At 40.8% G+C, this 16,717-nt stretch overlaps 1 long non-coding RNA gene across 1 annotated transcript in view; it reads left to right on the top strand.

The window, feature by feature from the left end:
* The window catches only part of LOC139761899 (uncharacterized), a 177,782-nt gene that overhangs the window by 156,836 nt on the left and 4,229 nt on the right, over window positions 1-16,717 (top strand). Inside the window, exon 2 of the long non-coding RNA XR_011715635.1 lies at window positions 1,637-1,669. This is a non-coding gene — a long non-coding RNA (uncharacterized lncRNA). The remainder of the gene's footprint in view (window positions 1-1,636; window positions 1,670-16,717) is intronic.

The raw sequence follows: 16,717 nt of genomic DNA, 5'->3' as shown, positions 1-16,717 counted from the left end.
GTAGAATCATATTACTGTATTGTTCTGAATGTATTTAGCGTATCCAATTCTAGATTTTACTGATATTATTGAGAGATTCAATTGATACATATATGTATATATATATATATATATATATATATATATATATATATATATATATATATATATATATATATTTCTTTTTCTTTCTTTCAAACTATTCGCCACTTCCCGCGTTAGCAAGGTAGCGGTATTAACAGAGGATTGGGCCTCTGAGGGAATATCCTCACCTGGCATCGTTCTCTGTTCCTTCTTTTGGAAAAAAAAAAAACGGTAATGAAAATGATAAAAAGAAAACTCACTTCCTCAATAAAGAATAAAGGGAATAAATGAGTTGAACAAATGTTTACAAAATACCTCCACTATTGCCTTCGCTCCTTGAGATTTCTTTTGTATCAAACATGAGCTAGGAAATTTGCTTCACTGTGATTCTCACACACACACACACACCGGCAAATATAATTCATCACTTCACTGGCCATTACCACCGAGATGTGTCAACACTCACACATCGTTGTGATTCCACTGTTTCCACTTTTCTCGGCCAAAGTTCGCGCGAGTGTGTGTGTCTGAGGTCAGACCTCTTGAATAAACCTGCAATAAATGACCATCATCCTGACAGCTCGTTATTATGTCTCCCTCCAAGGAGGGGGAAAATATTTTCACATTGTTTCTTCCTCGTTTTCTTTTTTTTTCATTTTTTCCCCCGCATCAATCAGCACCCCGAACCCTGGTTTAATGAAGATGCTTTTAAAGTGACCCTGTAGGGATAAGAGGAGTGAAGTGATGGATGAAGTGCTGTAATGAATGGGTCTGTCCTTGGTTATTGAATAAATGTATCAAAAAATGTAAGTAAGCTATGCATGTAATAGTACGTTATACTATAATATACAATTGTTTTCGGTGAGGCACATTGTCGCCATGTCCCCTTTTCATCTCGTCATCTCGACCTTTTCTTAACCAAAAAGAGATTTTTAGAATCACCAACAGAAGCTAAATCGTCGAAAATAACTGATTGCATTGTGAATTCGACTTTGAGGTCTATAAGTATTCTGTTGGCAACTCTCTTACTAAGGGAACTGTTTGTAAAATCTAAGAAATATGTTTCGAAGATTAGGCAATTCTTCGCGCAGGTAAAATGAACAAGATTATTGATGAATTCAAATTTTAAAGATTTATTTCTTTTCCTTTAGATTATGTAACACGAACGCATCATTACTGATCATAAACCACCTGAGTAGCATAGCTTAGCATAATAAAAACAAAAGAAAAAAATATAACTACGAAAGTCTTATTGTTTTGGTCGCACGAAGCGTCATGATTTACAGTTTCCAGAGTTCAGAAATGAATACCAAAATCTGTGTGTGATGGAACACATCAGAGAGGCAAGTGATACATACAGACGAATAGGCAAGGGATACATACAGACAAATGAACAAGTGATACATGCAATAGAATATGGTCAAAATATCATATGTATTGATATTCCTTCCTCTGTTTCTCGTCAGTATTTTTTTGTGGTATGATGTTCCCACCATTGTATTCTATTCTTGATATTTGTTGTTCACGTTATATATGTATCGAAAAGTAACGAAAGATTCTATGATTTTTGCAGATGCCAAGATGCGAGTGTCGTCTCCCTTGCCAGGTAAGATTATGTCATTATGTCACACACACACACACACACACACACACACACACACACACACACACACACACACACACACGGACCTCCGTTATGTCGTGCTTTGAGTTACTGACTATGAGTCAGCACGGGGCGCATGGGTTCGAATCCTGGGCGCAGCAGTAAGCTTTCACCCAACCCAGGTGTTCGTCCTTACCTTGGGGCTGGTCGATAAATAGGTAGCCTGGCTTGGGCTGGCATGTGTACGTGTGCTTATATACACACAGGAGTGAAGATATGATACATATATTCAAGATTAAGATCGACAGATCGCAAAAAAATATTAAGCCATCGAAATGATATGATTGCATCTCAAACCTAACTATAAATTGACTGTGACAGGATGTAAGATAATAAGCTACGAGATATTATGGGCTAGCGATAATTCATTTATAAATGAAAAAAAGATATTATGGTAGGATAGAGTGAGGAAAATAGACAAATTTCTTCTTAATGTATTTATTTCTTAGTTAATTTTACTTTATTAGTTCTCACATATTTTCCTACGAGTGAAAAAAAAAAATCGTGGAAAACAAGAATAGAAAATAAAAATTGTATTCGTGTTGGATCATATGCATCTTAAAGATGAGGGCTTTATCATCAAAAGGGTTAGAAAGGCATGGAGGTGACGCAGGGAGAAATGTGAAAGGGTTATGTTGAATTTCTTTATCAAATGTAGATCTTCATACGCGAGCGCACCCTCTAGTCTAGAGACAGAAAAAGGCAGTTTTCTCGTTCCGATTGCCACTGGCTGTTTGAAATTACAAACTGCTGCCGCACAGGAGGAAATGGGATTTAACATGTTAATATGTGATCACGGAGCTACCGCATTGGGAGCAGCGGAATTAACCTGTTAGAATGAGATCATAGGGCAGTGCGCGTCACTAAGAGGCGACCATTAACATGGCGCTGGACACAGCAGGAGGGCAGAAATGTGAAGGGTGTAGCGAGAAGTAAAAACATGGATGCTTAAGAGAAAGGTTTTAGCTGAAGGAGAAGGAGGCGAGTACAGACGGTGGGTTGAGTACATTTTCTTTTTCTTTTTTTTTTTCCTGAAGAAGAATATGAGTGAGTGAGACATTAGCGAATCCTGAATATTCATCCTTAGAAAGATTTACTCATCTAGTTTCAGAAAGGGTATAGGTCATTTGATTGTTCTACACAATTTGACCCGAGGAACACCCGCAGACTGAAGATGTCATATGCGAAACATAGGGATGGATAACTCTCTACTGTACTGTTGAAATCACCAGTGTATCATCTGGTATGTTTCGGTTATCGTGATAAAGGCGTCGATGAAATTTGGACTTATAACACTGAAGGTGGGAGGGTTTTCAGTGCTTCTCGTCATGAATCATTGTAAACGGGGGAAGATAAATTGCTGGAACTAAGGCTTCGTTATTCAGTTAAGAGGCAATGTGGATCGATGGAGGGGGAAGCACTAATTGTTCAAGATGATGAGAGTTACAGAGGAAGCGTAAGTCGATCTCTATTTACAAAAGGAAACATAATTTGGTATAGAAGAGGCGCCATAGATGAATCGGTCTTTCTCAGGAAGTATAAATTGGTCTTGGCGAAGGGGTAAGTAAGAGTACATAATTAGGTCTGGTTCGAGGAAGCATAAAATGGGCTCTAAGAGGAAGCACAAATTGGATTACTAACCAAGATATGTTCTTCTGGGGGATACATGCCCCGACCTACGAGGTCATACGTCAACTGGTGTGGTCAGGGAAACAAGGATCAGTCTGGAAAGGGAAGGGGATATTGGTCAGACAGGGTAGAAATGAACCGCTCGATCAACACGATACAGTGCGGTTAGCCAAAGACAGAAGAGTATGAACAATTGAAGTCACCTGTTTTCGGAAGCCATGTTAAGATACTTAAGAATCATAGAATGAAAAAGATATATTGAAAAAATAATGCTGGGGGCAAATGCAAAATTAAACAACAGGAAAACGAGCTTTACATAAATCTGATGGATCATTTTCTACAAATCACCACTGATGGTTATTTTCTGTCTGTCCTTATCATCATTATTTTCATTGGTATCATTAGTAGTAATAGTAGCAGTAAGGTGTAGCATGTATAGTTTATTATTTATATTTCTTCTATATTCCTCTTTCCTTACAAGTAAGTGAGGTTTCATATTCACAACAGAGTTTTGAATGCCTACCGATCTTAAATTTCATCTTTTTCTTGCAGATAGGAAATTGAAAATTATATCCAAGCTTATTGAAAGGTATTCAAGCTGATAAGAAAGGTATCCAAGCTGATAAGAAAGGTATCCAAGCTTGTAGAAACAGATGTATAAGCTTATCAAACTGGCTCAGGTAATCGATGATGAACATCTCAACTTTCCTTTTTGCTTCCCAGAAGACTTGAGTAAGAGAAACCGTACATTACACCACACGAATGTGGCGCTTGTGCTGGTGTTAGGGTGATGCTGGTGATGATGGTGATGTTGGTGACGTTGGAGATGTTGGTGGTGGTGTTGGTGATGATGGTGAAGTTGGCAGAGATGTTGATGGTGGTGTTGGTGATGATGGTGACGTTGGCGGAGACGTTGATGGCGCAGCTGATGGTGATGGTAGTGTTCATGGCAATGATGATGGTAGTTGTCGTAATGATGGTGATGGTTGTACTCCCTGGAAAATCCCCCTTCCACCAGTATGTCGACAACTTGCATGAAAATGGTAGAGGCTTGAATATACATATATTCCGTCGAGCATCAATCCCCCCCACATCCGTAACTTCTGAGAAATTACTTTGACACTGAAACCAGTTGATGTTTTCTCTTTTTTTTTTCCCTCCCCGTCCATGTTCAGGAGTTTCATGTTCAGATACTTTACAAAGTACACCTCATGACGGCTCAGCATCAGGCGCTGCCGAACTCCTTGGGATAGAGTCGCTAGCTGAGTCCGGTTGAAAGAGCAGAATGACCCTTAGTTTACGTGAGCGTAGAGGTACTTCTGTTACATGGTACGTTTTGTCTTTACCTCCACCCTGACCAGACTGGGAGACCCTCCACGCTTCGTAACGTCCACACACACACTCTTGATAACTGTCATTATATTAGGTTTTATACCTCTATATGCTCGTATTTCCTCGGTTCCGCACAGCCTGAGTGAGTAAAGACGATTCTTCAAGGTTATTTGTGGAGTAAATGACCCGGGGACGGCAGTACTTCCACATTCGTCATGTGCTGTGGTTGGATTTACTAGACATGTAAGAGTTGATTTTCTGGTATGTTTGGCAAGTGGTCATCGGTACGTCAGGCAGCGGGACCTGTGACCGCCCCCTCAGATGGCGAGTGTTGGGTGAAAACGCCCAACTTTCTTAACGAAGAATGTCGTCCCTATGATTCTCTCGCTACTCTCGCTGAATTGTGTTCGCTTCAGCCTCTTGGTGGAGACTGATGGCTTCTTGGTTGATAACCAGAGACTTCGAAGTGGGTATAAGGGATAGAAGGACCATCGCTGGCTGACCATGGACACACAGCCTTGGATTTAAACGACTGGATTTTTTTCCCCTATTCGATGCAGATGGATGAAGAACTCCTTGCTTACCCGTATCAATGAAGACCATGCAAGTGTATGAGAGTATGTCTCCGACCGAGTTATACCATACGCTGATGGTATCAGCCTATGTGTAAAAAAAAAAAAACCCAAGCTGATTGTGACACAGATTGCTGACTATGGTGGTTACGAACTCTGCGCAAGACTCAGTCAGTGTAAGACACGGAAGACAAGCATCTCACCTCGTGATTGCCCTCAGTCCAACAAGAGAAAAAAGACCTGAACACGATGGGGGGATAACTTTACAGTAAAGCAGCACACAGTCAGGACAGAGCACACACACACACACACACACACACACACACACACACACACACACACTCACACACACACTCTCTCTCTCTCTCTCTCTCTCTCTCTCTCTCTCTCTCTCTCTCTCTCTCTCTCTCTCTCTCTCTCTCTCTCTCTCTCTCTCTCCCCTATAAAATCTGACTGAGAACGCCTCGCTGTATGCTAGTCAAAATATGCAGTTACCGCCTTGAGCACGTCCTTATCAGGGCATTGGACCTAAACACGTCCTTAATCAAAGTACATAAAATCACACGTGCGCTGCCAAATACGAAGACCTTACAGACCACCTGGCCAACACCATCCCAGCAGTCTTGTGTTGCATTACGAGAGCAGGCGACTGCGTTTTGAGCTCGGGAGTCCCCGTACCCATGGCCCGTCTCCCGCAGCGACGGTTCTAAACCCGTGGCTAATGCACCTGTGGGACACCCCGACCCTCTCCTGACGGTGACGTCTGCAGAAGGGTGACGGCCTCGTCATGGTGCGGCGAAATCCACGATGGGTCTCTGCAAGGTCTTGAACTCCGTCGATGGTCTTGGAAAGAAAGAACTTTCAAAATGTGATTTTTTTTTTTTTGCGCAAGCTAGTTTTTTTTTTTTCACCCCCTTTGCATACTCGGTGTGTGAGGGGCAGGGGAAAAAAAGGGCTTGATAGCCTGAACCGCGTTAGACGGCAGGCCATAAAAGCAGATTTGGCAGTCGTACCCTAATGCTGGACTTCGAGACCCACAAAAGCACCAGGAGTGTTGGTTGCGAATGGTCTTCCCCCTTGATGAAGCCGTCACGTTTTTATTCGTCTCTGTTCGCGTGTTTGCGTCCATATGTGTGTGTGTGTGTGTGTGTGTGTGTGTGTGTGTGTGTGTGTGTGTGTGTATACACTGTATGTGCATCCTTGCGTCAATGCATGGGCGCTTTTATATTCTCTCCTACGGTCGTTTTAACGTAAAAGCCGGTGTTTTGGTGAAACCCCGACGAACATCACATAATGCTGGTTGATGAATGGATAGATAAAGTGAGGTAATAGGTAGATATGTTGTTGACTCAGTGAACGAGAGTAAACGTGTATTCAAACGCAGTTCCTCTTGCGTACAGTGAGTCACTCTGGGAGTAGTCATTCTTAAAGAGAACCTGCTTATTTGCATATCATTATGGTTGGAAGTTGACCAGATGAACACCTTGTACTGGGGCAAATTACTATTATTTTTTTTTTTATCTGTCCCAACACCTTAAGAACAAACGAATATATCATACTAATTTAATCTACAAAAAGTTTCAGTCTACTGGGACAAATTATTATTATTACTTTTTTCTATCATACGCTTCAAGAGGCAACAAATATATCATGCTAATTTGATATACAAAAAGGTTCATTGTACCTTAAAAATGCCCATCTCCTCCAGGCAGAGCAAAGGTTTAATGAGATTAATCATAGGTAAAGCTTGGTTCTTTTAGAAGTCTGTATAGGAAAGATTTCCTTGCGAATTTATGTGTGGTACTTTGTTCAGTGTTATCTGTGTACAATTTATGTATGGCTCGTTGTTCAGCGTTATCTGTGTACAATTTATGTGTGGTACTTTGTTCAGTGTTATCTGGGTACAATTTATGTATGGCTCGTTGTTCAGTGTTATCTGTGTACAATTTATGTGTGGCTCGTTGTTCAGTGTTATTTGTGTACAATTTATGTGTGGTACGTTGTTCAGTATTATCTCTGTACTATTTATGTATGGCTCGTTGTTCAGTGTTATCTCTGTACAATTTATGTGTGGCTCGTTGTTCAGCGTTACCTCTGTACTCGTATGGATCCTGCCCAGTTGAAGATCTGGTTGACCGTAAACCATGGATGTCGACACAGTGGGTCATCTATGCAGACTTCACTTGGAAAGAGTACATTCCCATTGCCCTCTTGGACTGACAGATCAGCGGGCTGAGACTGAAGAAGTTATACAGTGAATAACAATCAAGAAGAAAACAATGTACTCCAAGATTTCTGACATTTAATTGCATACTTTTAAGAAAATTAATCAAGGTACATTTAGTATTCCGATCGCATCTCCAAAGAGCAAAATGCCTCCATCCTCTTACCCCCAGCGTGGATCTAGGTCTGAACTTCAAATGGCAGACCGTAAACACAGATAACCACCGCCCTAGCAAGGGTGTCCGACAGATTGAGATTCTAGACGGCAAGGAGGAGGACAGGCCATGCGCACATCCTGCCTTCACGTCCAGACTTGTGAGGGCCCAGCACCCGGCTCAGCAACGGTATCTTAGCCAGGTTTTTAGGCCAGACTGATATGGGTGTGTGTGTGTGTGTGTGTGTGTGTGTGTGTGTGTGTGTGTCCCGTTAAGTTTTGTTAATGAATGGTTGAGGTGTCTGAATGAACTGGGGCAGCGATGTGAGTCCTGGTGATGTGATGTAGGTAAGTTTAACTCGTTAGTAAGTGATAACTAAACCTCTTGCAAGTTTTTATTTATTTTGTCTTTTACGTATCCATGAGAATTCAGGTAAATATTTACCCAAGACGTATATATAATTCAGGTGTTAACAATGCGCCTAATTTCCAGCGATGACTGATTTACGTACGTGTTAAAAACACGCTTTAGGAAGATGATAATGATAATACTCAGAAGAAATATGCTTAAAAGAAAAAGGTGAACCGCAAAATTGGTGACGAAAAGGATCACCCATTTGAAACAAAAGGCAAAACAAAAATCCACTCCAGTGATAACATCGAATGATTATCACACCGGCAAATGAAAAAAAAAAAATCTCAGGCAAAAAATGTATTTATCTACGTCAGAGTCGAGGAAGGAAAAAAACAAATGGAGTTACCACCAGCCTTAGGTTCAGGAGCCAGTTACTCCGGCCAAACTCAGAAGGCGAACTGCCCCCAGAAGCAGCTCCTGAAGGTCAGACGAGGGGCTCACAAACTAGTCCCTTTTGACCACCTGTTGGCACCGGGACATGCCAGATCTGATATCATGTCCCGTTTCTATGGAAAATGTTCAGAGACGATGCCTTATTTATATATATATATATATATATATATATATATATATATATATATATATATATATATATATATATATATATATTGGAAAGGCTCACAATTTTGCGCGTGATCAAGTATATTCCTATGAGTCCACGGGGAAAATGAAACACGATAAGTGTTTCATTTTCTCCGTGGACTCATAGGTATATATATATATATATATATATATATATATATATATATATATATATATATATATATATATATATATATATTCATACTATTCGCCATTTCTCGCATTAGCGAGGTAGCGTTAAGAACAGAGGACTAAGCCTAAGAGGGAAAATCCTCACTTGGCCCCTTCTCTGTTCCTTCTTTTGGAAAATTAAAAACAGGAGGGGAGGATTTCTTTTTCATTCTGGTTTGGTTAGTTTTTAAGTTCCAAAAGCGTACATACTCCTGGCTGGAAGCTATCAGTCGTTTGGATGGATTTATTAATTTTCGTTCGCTCGTTCATTGTAAAAATGAAAATAACAAGGAGGCGTTTCACTGAGGCAAATCGCTGTTCTTTGTCAAGTTAAACTTCTTCTTTTTTCAGACAACCCATTCGTTGGCCAGGCAGGCCTCCTGTTGTCTGTCTTTCTCATGTAAACTCATGTAAACTCATGTATAGCGTAGATTAACATCATATGCATTGGTTCTTTTTATATGAATGCTGTGTGTGTGTGTGTGTGTGTGTGTGTGTGTGTGTGTGATTGACATCATATGCATTGGTTCTTTTTATATGAATGCTGTGTGTGTGTGTGTGTGTGTGTGTGTGTGTGTGTGGACATTCTAATCTGGTAAGAGTCCACTGTCGACATCTCACAACTCTCTTTTTATTATACGTTGTCACAGTACTAAAGGGAATTAACAGGACATACATATATGTAAACCCTAATTAATTATGTAACCTTACGACCTCCCCCTTTTATGGTGCTCCTGCAACATCAAGGCTGCGCCCCGATCAGCAGTAGAGTAACGATGGTCTCATTCGGAGCAAGAATGTTTTCGACGAGGCTGTACTCCTTTTCGTCCATCAGCGATGATGAAGCCTCGCGTAACGGTACTTTTAACTTGTTGTGGAACCAGATGCAGATGGAGTCTGGTATATATATATATATATATATATATATATATATATATATATATATATATATATATATATATATATATACACACACACACACACACACACACACACACACGTGTCAGCTGGTCACAGTTCGACATTGAAGCATGACACTAATATCAGAAGTGGAATAATTTCAACAAGTAAACATATGATGGGGAGTGTGTCTGAAGTCAGCATACCTGATGAGTCCAAATCATCATCACCACCAGGTTCCTGAGGTACGAGTCTTAGGATTCGACCGCACTCAGTCCACGATGTATATGTTCCAGTCGTATACAAGAAACCAACTGTCCATCGACAACCCCCCTTTTACCGTCCATGGCGGATGTCGGAGGGAACAATTTACACCTCCCTGTGATATTCATCCTCTTCTCCAACCCACCTCTATACTTCTCCCATGTATTCCTCTTTCCCTACTCTTCCTCACCCTTCCTCACTCTATCCCATTCCTCTTTTGTTTTCTTTAACGTAGTCCCAGTTCTTCTGCACCTCACATCACCTCGTCCTATGGGGGTCGTACAACTCCTTTGCGACAATTTTGTTCCAAGGGTCTTGGCCAGCCACGCTCCGACCGTTCCTAAATGCTGCTGCTGCTTCTCTCTCTCTCTCTCTCTCTCTCTCTCTCTCTCTCTCTCTCTCTCTCTCTCTCTCTCTCTCTCTCTCTCTCTCTCTCTCCCCATGCAGATCCAGAGGACGTGGCCCTCCATTTCGCTTCTTGATCTTGTGAACGACGTGAGAAGTATCACTTCTCTGTATACAACTTGCAAAAGAATATTTCGAACGCCATCCGGCGTGTCACACAGATCAGTTTGCTCTGATTTGTATACACAGAGGACGACCGGGGAGAACAAGCAACTTTGCCAGCTTACGTAACAAGCTGTACACGCCACCAGCGCAGACGGTTGCAAAAAAGCTCACATGTCACAAATTTGTTACAAATTCGTCTTGATCTTCAGAGGTTTGAAATGAATATCTTGAGAATACAAAAAGATAGCTGAGCCGACCCATTGTGAAATGTTACTGGGGAAATTTCGATTCTGGTGGCTATTTTTTTTTTCTTTTTTTTTTATGGTCTTGTTCGCCCAGTTGGTGGGTATTGCTTGGCACTTTATGATTCAGCCAACGTCTGTCTGGACAAAGTCTGCCTGCGTTGAGCATTCCATTGCCTTCTTTATGAAGATAGTTGCACGAACAGGAATTCATCTCAAATGATAATTGAATATGATCGTGTCCTTTAAGGTATTTTAATAAACTAGAAGTAACTCAATAAGCAGAGATTCGTATAGAATCTAAAATGGTTTATATATAAGTAGTTTTAACAGGATAAATAAAATTATGACACTGTATAGAAATCTATTTGAAATTAGGATACAGGGTAATCCTGTAGTTCTTTACGGCGCTCGGTAAGTTAGATTCGAACTCGTCAGTTATAATGTTCGGCGTCGTAAAACCTTAATCAGCAATATGAATATTAATGATTGTGTTAATAGCTTATTAGCATAGGGATGTATCCATGAAATTCTAACGCGACCTTACGCAATATTAAACGCGATTTATTTCTCGCATCGCCGCACGAAGCTTGCAGCGCCCCCGATGCAATGTTAGGTCGTGAGTTAGGCATACCTTCTCATTAAACGGCCCAAGGATTAGTGAGGGTTCCTCCTCATTATACTCATCACGATGAGTGAGGGACACTCATGTCTTACCAGCGGCTGAAGTTCTTTAAGCCACATGGGAGAAATGAAGTTACTGGTTCATCCATGCATAATCAGTAATACAACTACACACTCTGCATATATATATATATATATATATATATATATATATATATATATATATATATATATATATATATATACACACAGGTCGGGGTAACACCAAGTCAAAAATGTTACCTAAGGTATCTCGGCCTCTAATCAACTTCATAAAAGTATATCTACTTTTTATTAGTATTTGTTTTCACCCGCCCGTATTGCAGGGTGTCATTTTGATAGCTAAGATGTGCAACAGGCACCTCAGGGTCTGCCTGTCATACCATTTGGCATAGTTCTGCCACAGACGTTGTGTTCTCCTAATTAGGTTAAATTCTATGCTTTGTACTTGTGTTAGAATCAGTGTTTTCTACATGAGTTAAAGTTCAGTACTCTCTACATATGCCAGTATAGAAATGAAAAGAATCGGACCCTCTTTGACATTCCAACACTCCACTCACTTAGCGAGACATCGTCTCACGCAGCATCTGATTCTTTTTCTCTGTGGCGAAAATAGAGTTGTCTTTCATCCAGCTCCCTGTGGTGTTAGTGTCGCTTCTCTCACTCAGTCTCAGACACAGACATTTTGCTTGCTATTGAGTTTGACATCTACAACACGGAAGAAGAAAAGGACTCTGATGTATCTGTTGGCTTCCGTGCAAGGACGAAGTTCCTGTTTAGGCTAAAGAATATTAAAGAATGAATTAGTGAACGAGAAGGATTAAGCATGTAGACAAATGCGCGACTAACGCGCACCCGCCAGCAAGCTTGCAGAAAGCACACACACACACACACACACACACACACACACACACACACACACACACACACACACACACAACACACATACCTTTACCTCCCTGCCCCAGACCCTCCTTCTATGGGGCTCCTGCAGCGCTCAGGGATCCAGCCACGTTCACTGAGCGAGACCGCAGGATGGGAAGCAAGTTGATTGGTTGATGGATGCATAGAAGAGATGACGTGCAAGTGGAGTGAGGCAGTGAGGACCTTAGTACCTCCACCACCCAGGGACGAGAGAGTACGCGGGAATGACAGACGACAGAAGACCTGGTGGTCTGTTGACGAGAGTATCTCCCAGAAGACAGGAACTGACCCCTACATTCGTACTCTGTATAGATGAGACAGGAGAGTGAAGTAGTAATTGGAAGGACAGATTAGAGAGGTCCTGATGGTCTGCGACGAGGTTGAATGCTAGAGGACAGTAAAGGGAACCTACTTTCCGTGGAGATATACAGCCAGATCAGTTAGATAGGAGGTGGTGGATGTAGAGCAACAAACACTCAAGTGTTCGAAACTCGAGCAAATTTTTGTGTGTGTGAAGAGGGAGGCTGCTCGTCACAGCGTCCAGAGGCATTAAATGGTTCTAGAATCTGTTCTCGATCACTTCTTGGGAAGGCAAAGAATGCCTTCGGAACTCGTGCATGTATCTGGATCGTGTGTCTTTTGATGGACTCTGTCGAACCCATTTCGTATACTGTGCCCATTTAAATCTTCAGGTCTCTAAACTAGTTTGATGATGCCAACAATGAGCAGTTCCTCGAAGGATGCGAAGATAGAACACCCAAAGGCCGTAACATGAAACTAAGCAAAAAAAAAAAAAAATAGAAAAATAACATCATAGTAAAGTTATCTGTTTTGGATTATTAATGTCCTAGTGTGAAAATAACATGTATATTGCTGTGAGCTTCGGTAAAGTCATCAATCTTTCATTAATCAATAAGTAATTTCTCTTATGATAAATCATCAACAAGTTCAGATAAATTTCTTCATTGACTGGTGGCTTAAACGATTCTAACATACGAACAAGACTTTCGGACATGTGAGCCCACACGATTTTCGACTTCTTTTTTTTTTTTATAATTTCCATCAGAGAACTGTGAGGATAAGTCTCGTGTCTCGCCCTCACCTGCTCACTAGCATGTCGAGAAATTCGTGATCTTTTCTGTACATGTGAAGTTTACTGGGGACGACGGAGGGCCGAAAGACTTGAGCATTTGAATAAAGAAGGACAGTAGAAACACATCAATATCATAGACTCCAGTACCTACCATTCTTGAGACCATGTTTACAGAGGCAAACAGTAATCCTTTCTGTAACTTGCAACACAAATCTTTTTACTTGTTTTCATTTTTTCATCGATACTTAGTGTTTGAAACCCAGGCCATTCTGACTTTTAGGCTTCACTTTGATGCTTAGAAACTACGAATATTTTGTGTCTCTTCTCTCATATTCTGGCCGAAATAGCACGGCCAGAAGTATGCCTCATTGGAAGCCATGTCAGTTGCCACTGGTGAAAATAATGATCGAGTTTATTTAATGGTAAAAAAAAATTAGAAAATAAGAAGGGGATTAATTTAAGCCCCTCGTGTGTCTGTCCACTCGATTTTCAAAAGAAGAAACCATATTATAGGAAGTAGAGGAAGTCGAGAGAAGAGAGAATTGCTTTGCTTTCCTGCACAAGAAAAAGAGGAGATATCGTAAAGGTCTGTCACTGTTGCTTGCTGGTCTCCACACACAAACTATAGGATGCTGAAGCCAGACGTGTGCCACGAGACGATGTCTTACAGACTGGGATGGACACAGACATCTTACTAGAGTCGTGGCCAAGAGGAGAGATGGCAGTGTGAGTGGATTCGTTAGCCTGAAGAGAAACGTGAATGATAACGAAGCGATCAAGTGTTGTGGAAGAGTTTCTGTCGCTTCAGTAAACTGGATGAAACTTCATAATACCAGGTGAAGTAAGGGACTGTGAGCACTCGTCCCAAACTGTGCACCGTTAGCGATATATGTTCGTTCCTCTTTTTTCGTCTCAGTGTTAATGTTAGACATCTGAAACCTCTGATAATCATCTGTTCTCTTCAGTCTGAGCTCATAATAGGCCTGAGTATGCCTGGCTGGTCAAGTCGTCGAGCGGATAAAGCGCTGACACAGAGAGTAATATGGAGATTATCTGATCTTAGGAGAATGACTGATTCAGGAAAATGTTTTGAGTCAGGAGAAAGACTGACTGGTTCAGGATGATATCAGACTCAGGAGAATGGCTGATTCAGGAGAATGTCTGAGTCAGGAAGATGTTGGCGAGTCAGGAGAGTGTCTTGAGTCAGGAGACCATCACGATGTTTCGATAAAAGAAGAAAAAAAAAGGAATGGTACTCGTTGCATGTCTCAGAAGATGGAACTTGGTCGAGACATTTACCAGCGCTTGTGAGGAAGGTACTTAATAGGCATACCAACCATTCCAGGTCTTATGTTTACAATGACTAGGTGTTCGTTGTCAGATATGATCGTGAGGGTCTCGAGAGGCAGACAGCCAGAACTTTTGCCAGCGACCGTACGTGGAAGTGAAGGTAATTGATAATGTAGTTTCGGGACCTTTTATTTATATTGGAATGATTTCTAACCTCTGGGACCTCTTTGCAATTCATTCGGTGGGTCAGGTCAAGCATACTGATGGAATATCTTTTTGTCGACAACCAATTACTCTTTAACCTCAAACGACATTTGCAATCGTTGAGAAAAATAGAACGAATTTCATTTTTTTTTTTCACATTGTAAGATTAAGTATTCATTTAGCGCATGACAAATATGTAGGGCTTATACTAAATAAGACTCACACACATATACTCCCTGAACAAAAAACGAGCTAAACACATAAGTCACTCGAGTATTTAACGCTGAACTTGAGTGACAGATTCAGTGTCGTTAATCCCCCAACAGAGATCTCAACACCAGATATGAAGGCATCAGCGATTCAGCTTTGCATACGAATCTTGGAACAAAACGATCGTACATATATTTCATTGAGGTTCGGAGTCTCCTTCACAAGGGTTTAACTTCACGTGAGTGTCGGAACGAGGCAACGATCTTTTAATCCACCAGGTAACTAATTAATACAAGAGTTTTTACATTTTTTTTTTCTCCTCCTGGCGTCTTGCTCTTCGATAGATCCTCGTTCCACCGCCGTGTGACTACGATTAGAATAACGTTGAAGATTTCTGCCTCAGGACAACGTGGAAAATTATATAGACTCTTAAAACCGCGCGATCGATCAAGAAGTGAGGAAAATGCTTGGCAGTGTTTCACTAAATGGAGTCAGGTGACATACCAGGCAAAGGTCAGTTGATCCTCAGTACCTGTGGGATCGTCTGGGACTCCCACGGCAAGCTAAGCTCCGCGTTGACTCCCACGGCAAGCTAAGCTCCGCGTTGAATCCCACGGCAAGCTAAGCTTCGCGTTGACTCCCACGGCAAGCTAAGCTTCGCGTTGAGTCCCACGGCAAGCTAAGCTCCGCGTTGAATCCCACGGCAAGCTAAGCTTCGCGTTGAGTCCCACGGCAAGCTAAGCTTCGCGTTGAGTCCCACGGCAAGCTAAGCTCCGCGTTGAATCCCACGGCAAGCTAAGCTTCGCGTTGAGCACCCTCCTTAATGTAATATATAAACATTTCACTGAACACGATAATCAGAAACATTCTTCATGAATATCGTATACACATATAAACGTACTCCTGAATATTGTTTGTATACACATATAAACATCCCCCTGAATATTGTTTGTATACACATATAAACATCCTCCTGAATATTGTTTGTATACACATATAAACATCCTCCTGAACATTGTATGTAAATATCTCCCCTTAACACTAACGGTAAACATCCTCCTTCTGATTTATATATATACATACGTATCTGAAGATTTCGTATGTGCATATCTTCCTAAACATTACATCATAAACATCTCCCTGATCATTATAAGTAGACTTTATAAGTATCTTTATATAAACACTTTCCTAACAGTGTCTTGAACACTTTACAAACATTTCCTGGACACCATTTATAAAAGAACATAGAACTCATATATATATATATATATATATATATATATATATATATATATATATATATATATATATATATATATATATATATATATATATATACATACCTATATGTATAGGTATGATTATATGTGCGTGTGTGGACGTATATGTATATACATGTGTATGTGGGTGGGTTGGGCCATTCTTTCGTCTGTTTCCTTGCGCTACCTCGCTAACGCGGGAGACAGCGACAGAGTATAATAAAAAGAATATAATATATTGTAAAGCTGTGTAGATCATTTTCTTGTTGTTATGTCATATGTAGATAAGAGCAGTTACATGTTAAAAGTTCCATTGTTTCCTTGTGAAAATTACTTAAGATTTAATTCCTTGTA

Source organism: Panulirus ornatus, chromosome 42 (genome assembly GCF_036320965.1).
Source record: "Panulirus ornatus isolate Po-2019 chromosome 42, ASM3632096v1, whole genome shotgun sequence".
Classification (NCBI taxonomy): domain Eukaryota; kingdom Metazoa; phylum Arthropoda; class Malacostraca; order Decapoda; family Palinuridae; genus Panulirus; species Panulirus ornatus.
This window is presented reverse-complemented; position numbering and strand designations above follow the sequence as displayed.